Genomic DNA, 6,449 nt, shown 5'->3' with positions numbered 1-6,449 from the left:
TATGCCTTTGCATAGTCCATGAAACACAGATAGACACTCCTCTAGTACTCTTTGCTTTCAGAGAAGATCCATCTGTCATTAGCTATAATATCTCTAGCGCCATGGCCTCTTCTAAACCCACTCTGCACTTTAGGCGGTTCTCTGTTGATGTGCTATTCCAGCCATTTTTGGATAATCTTCAGTAGAAGGTGATGCTTGCATGTGATATCAATTATATTGTTCGATAATTTCCACACTGTCGGATCCCCTTTCTTTGTAATGGGAACAAATATAGATCAATTACAGTCAGTAGGCCAGATTTCTTGGCACAACTTGGTGGCACTTTCAGGGCAGCATCTGTTTGTTGAAATATGTCAGTGGGTATGCCATCAATTCCTGAGACCTTGTTTTTTGCCAATTCTTTCAGAGCAGCTTGAACTTCCTCCATCACCACAGGCTCTAGCTCATACACTGTTTCATGAAATTCTCCTGTGTCACCGATTTCTTTTGGTGCAATGACTCTGTGTACTTTTTCCATCTTCTTTTAATGCTTCCTGGATCATTTACTATTCTGCCCATAGTATGCTTAAGTGTTGTAACTCAAGGTTTGAATTTGTTCTTCAGTTTTTTCAGTTTAAGAAATTCTGAGAAAGTTTAGCCCTTTTGATTCTCTGAGTCCAGCTCCTTGCACCTTTCATTGTAATACTTTATTTTGTCTTCTCGTGCTGTCTTCTGGAATCTTCCATTCAAATCCTTAGTATCTTGATTTCTTCCCTTTGCTTTGGCTTCTTGGTGCTCCAGTGCAATATTTAGAGTTTCTTCTGACATCCATCTTAGTCTTTTCTTCCTTCTCTGTCTTTGTAATGACCTTTTTTGCATTCTTCCTGGATGATATTCTTGATATCCTCCCACAGCTCATCCGGTCTTCACTCATTAATATCCAAGGCCTCAAATCTGTTCTTCAGATGGTTTTAAAAAATAAATTTTAAAAAAACATGGTTTTAAAATTCAGGTAGGATAGACTCAAGGTCAAATTTTGGTTCCTGTGGACTTGATTTAATTTTCCTCAGCTTCTGCTTGAACTTTCATATGAGTAGCTGGTAGTCTGTTCCACGATCAGCACCTGGCCTAGTTTTCACAGCTGACATAGAGCTTCTCCAGCGATTCTTTCCACAGATGTAATTGATCTGATTCCAATGCATATCATCAGGTGAAATCCATGTGTATAGCCTGCATTTGTGTTTCTTATAAAATGTATTTGCAGTGAATAAGTCATTGTGCAAAATTCATTCTATGTCCAGCTTTATTTCTGTCATCAGTTTTACTTCTGATCCTTCTTCTCTATTCCCAATTTTTTCATTCCAGTCACTCATTATTATTAATGCATCTCGATTGCATGTTCGATCAATCTCTGACTGCAAAAGTTGGTAGAAATCTTCTATTTCCTCCTCTTTGGCTCTGGTTGTTGTTGGTGCATATATTTGAATGATGGTGGTATTCACTGGACTTCCTTGTCTTTGTATAGAAAGTATCCTGTCACAACATTTTACTTCAAGACAGATCTAGAAATGACTTTTTTAACTATGAAGGCAACCCCATTTTCCTTCACCTTTTTATCTCCAGCATAGTAGATCATATGATCCTCTGACTCAAAATGTCCCATGCCAGTCCATCTCATTTTACCAAAATTATGTCAATATTTATGTGTTCCATCCTTCTTAACAATATCCAATTTTCCTAACTTCATGGTTCTTACATTCCATATTCCAATCACTAGTGTCTGCTTCCAGCTGTTTCTCTATTTGTTTCCATACATGATGGCTCAACCTTAGTTGCCATATCTGCTAATCTAAGTGTACTCTGTTTACATAGGGTTTTCAAAGGCCTGCTATTTCAGAAAAAAGTCCTTCTTCCTGGTGGTGTTGGTGCTGTTGATTGCCATCAAGTCAAGCGTTACTCATAGTGACTCTATGAACAAAAGACCTAATGCCTTTCTATAACTATTATCAACTCCAAGTTCATAGAGTTTCCAGAGGCATGTGGTTTAGGAAGTGTATTGCATTCTTGCTTCCAAACCTGTTTTACAACTGGGAGTTCCACCAAGCACTGTCCACATTGGGAAACCATTCTGGCATTTGATACCCCAATGGTACAAGGTTCAGCATCACAGCCACCTAACTTACTTCATATTACACATTGGCAAAGAGTGATTTACAGAGCAGAAGAGAGTTCTTCCAGATACAAACAGCACTAGTTTCATTTAGCAGTGGTTAAGTGTCATCAAGTCGAATACGACTGACAATAAGTTTTGCACAGAAGACCTGAACTCTGTTCTTTAACTAAAATCATTTCTGTATAGAACGCTCTTTTATAACTAACATAATTTCTGTACATTTATAGAGCTTAGACAGTTTGTGGAGTTTAGAGAGTTTGTAGATCTTCCAGAGGCATCTAGTTGAGGAAGTGGATGCCACTCCTGCTTCCCAGGATAAAACAATCTGGAAGCCCATCCAAATATTATACATAATGTGTAACCGTTATGGTATTTGACAAAACTATGGAACAGTGTGAAGCATCACAGCAACACGAAGTTGTTCAGTTCAGCAAACAGACAAAACAGTGCTGTTTCATGTAAGAAATATTCATTTGAAGGCCCTTGGGCCTTGCAGGGGTTTAAAGCCACACATTTGAGCAGACTTGCACCCTAGACAAAGGCTCAAGGACACCCACTCGAGGGGAAAAGAGCAGTAATACACATCAGATACAACCCCAAAAACTTCTCTCACGTGCCCATAATGACTGCCATCAGATGTAGCAAACAGCCAAAGTCCATCCTTCTTCCTAGTCTGTCTTAATTAGATTGTTCGTATTTAGAACATTTTCTAACAGACAAGCATTTTACAGAGAAGAGCAGATTAAAGGTATGTCCCAGTAGTAGGAAAAGGCCCAATAGATACTGTGTTGTTCCTGCCTTTGCCAGGTGTGTTTTGAGCCACCCTTGCCCTGTTCAACCAGCATTTATATCTACTCCCATATGTACTCCATTCAACAATAATCTCCTATATCAAGCCCTTGATGTGATGGCCTATATGTCAATCTTTATGGGCTTCTATGATTCCTAATGCCTCAAGCTACTGCCAGTTTCTTCCTCTAAGACCATTATCTCTTGACTTCAGAGTTTTGAACTTCTGCTCTGCTCCATCTTAGAAAGTGGAAATAAATATAAGCTAAGACATATCACACATTATGAAAGGTGCTTTAACGTAAACAATATATTAGATTTAATTTAGATTAAATTATTTCATATATGTTTGTTGTTGTTGATTGCCATTGAGTTGAGCATGACTCATAGCGACCCTATGAACAAAAGTCCTGAAGCCTTTCCATAACTATAGACATTTATTAAAATTCATAGAGTTTCCAGAGGGGAGTGTGTGTGTGTGTGTGTGTGTGTGTGTGTGTGTGTGTATAAAATGTGGAAGGTACGTAATGATTCCTCATAATCTGATAAACCAAACAGTTGTAAAAGAGCTAAGCATGGAATACAATACTTCTTAATATTATGTGAGCCCAAATCCATGTAGGAGAAGTTCCTGGGTGTGATCTCTAACAGTAATCCAAGAAGGAGGGCTGCAATACCATAAAGAATCCCCAGGAGTGGAGTGTTTCCTTTTGGAATCAGATCTTTGGGCCTTCCTTGACATGAGAGAAGATGAAGGCACATGGACCCAGACAAGGAATACAGGAACTATAGATGCTGAAGGAAACAAGGACTTCTTTCTAGAACATACAGACATAAAACACCTTCCGCTAGAGCTGGCCCCCTATATTTGGACTTTTGGCCTCCTGGTGGCTTACGGCTAAAGAGGTGCACTGCCAATCCACTAACTGTGGAATGGGAGAAAGATGAGCAATTACCATCCATGCAATTTACTGCCTCTGAAAACCCACTGGAGAGCCCGCTATAGGTCAGTTCTGACTCAAAGGTACAGAGTAACTATGAATTTTAAAAGAATAAATTTCTGTTTGTTAAAGTCATTCACTTTTGATATTCTCTTACAGCAGCATTAGAAAACTAAGTAAGGGGATAAAGAAATAAGACAATTCTCACCAGATCAATTATCAGAAAAATTCTCAAAAATTGAGCCCAATTCTGTCCTTGGATAAATATTTACCATAAATAATTTCCAAGTGACATGTAAATACACTAAAGTTAAAATGTTACAGAATACAATATCATTCAAATGCTAACATATGTTAATATTGTAATATTTACCTTCACTACTAGTTGATAATGTCGTCTGCCTAAGTAACTTCTCCACCATTTTTGAATAATTGTTACTCTTCTATTTAAAAATCTAGAATAAAAATTAAGTGTATTAGTATGCATTCCTTAAAACAAGGTTATCTCTTAAATTTTAATTGAAAAATTAATATTAAAAGCCAAATTAATGTATACTTTCAAGTGAAAAGACTTATAAAACAGAATAAAATTAATAATTTCTGAAATAGAAGTTCAGCAAAACAGAAGCATATAATAAATAAAATGCATTGACACAACGGCATAAACAATGATTTCAAGTATCGCATTGATGGGAGGATATTACAGGACCAGGCTGTATCTCATTCTGTTGAGCACAGTGTTACTGCAATTTGGAGCCTACACAAAGACACCTAATTATAACCACAACAGAAGTAGAAAACAGCTATACAGATAACTACAGTATTCAATATTTCTTCAAGCCTACTAATAAACATTTTTTTTCATTTCAATTGTCTTGACTAAAGAAACTTTAAAGATTTTTCACTTTTTTAGGATAATAAAGATTTTCTAAAATGTCTTTTTTATTAATTTTAATAAACATTGACAGAGACTTGGATTTCCATTCATTAATTGTTGCACATTTCTCCCTGCAAACCCCTCCCCACCCCCAATTTGCTCTCCTCTTTGAAAAGTAAAAGAAAAATTTGTTCATTGTTATACAATCCCTTCCTCTGAGTAAAGTCCACTATGCAGCCTTCATTCTGGACTTCTGTCATGACAATAATATCATAAATCCTTTTAAACAGTTCTTTCCCTCCTCTGTTAAAATGCAATATACATTATTTATCCCCTCTTTTCTCAGTTTCTCCCCAACCCCGAGGTCAATCCCATTTTACAACAGTGGCATTATGCAGCATTTGTTCCTCTGTGACAGAAATATTTCACTCAGCATAATGTCCTCCAGGGTCACCCATTTTTTAAAATAATTCATGAGTTCCTTGATTTTCATTGCAGCGTAGTGTTCCCTTGTGTGAACATACCACAGTTTCTCTATCCATTCATTTGCTGATGGGCACTTAGGTTGTTTCCAACTCTTTGCTATTGTGAACAAAGATGCAACAAACATAGGTGTGCGTGGATCTACTTGAGTGGCAGTTATCGCTTCTTTAGGGTATATTCCCAGTGGTGGAATAGCTTGGTTAAATGGGATGTCTATTTGCAACCTTTTCAGAAAGTGCCACACTGCCTTCCACAGTGGTTGCAACATTTACACTCCCACCAATAGCGAATAAGGGTTCCAGTTTCTCCACAACCTCACCAGCATTTGTTGTATGCTGTTCTGTTAAATTTTGCTATTCATACTGGAGTGAGATATATCTCATAGTTGTTTTGATTTGCATCTCAGGGATTTTGAACATTTCTTCATGTGTTTATTTGCCATCTGAATGTCTTCTTTAGTGAAGTGTCTGTTCATATCCTGTGCCCATTTGTCAATTCCATTGTTTACCTGTTGTTGTGGTGCTCGAGTATTTTATGAATTCTAGATAAAAGTCCTTTATCTGACATGTCATTACCAAATATTTTTTCCCCAGTGTGTGAATTCCCTTTTTACCCTACTGGACAAGTTTTTGAATGTGCATACGGATGTGATTTGTAGAAGATCCCATTCATCTATTTTATCCTCTCCTGGTTGTAGATTATTCAGGATGCTTGGGAGACTGTTTATGTTGTGGATTAGGACTTCTAGAGTTCTTGTAAGCTTTTCTTTAGTGAGGTTTATAGTTTTTGGTTTTGGTCCTAGGTCCTTGATCCACTTTGAGTTGTTTGTTTTTTGTATTTTTGTTTTTTTGTGTTTTTGTTTTGTTTTGTTATTTTGGTGTATGGAGTGAGGTGTGGATTGTGCTTGAGTTTTCTGCAGATAGTTTTCTAATTTTACCAACACCATTTGTTTAAAAGGCTGTCATTTCCCCAGTTAACTGATTTTATCTCCTTGACAACAATCAGTTGACCATAGAGATGGGCTGATTTCTGGATTCGAAATTCTATTCCATTGATCTATGTGTCTGTCATTGTACCAGTACCATGCTGTCTTGACCACCACGGCAGTGTAGTAGATTTGAAAACAAGGAGTGAGCTGCCAACTACCTTGTTTCTCTTTTTAAGGAGTGCTTTACTTATTCTGGGCCTCTTTCTATTCCAAATGAAA

The sequence above is a fragment of the Elephantulus edwardii genome, unplaced genomic scaffold (assembly GCF_000299155.1).
Source record: "Elephantulus edwardii isolate Elephantulus edwardi_28Jun2011 unplaced genomic scaffold, EleEdw1.0 scaffold00090, whole genome shotgun sequence".
NCBI lineage: Eukaryota > Metazoa > Chordata > Mammalia > Macroscelidea > Macroscelididae > Elephantulus > Elephantulus edwardii.
Note: the sequence above shows the minus strand (reverse complement) of the source record.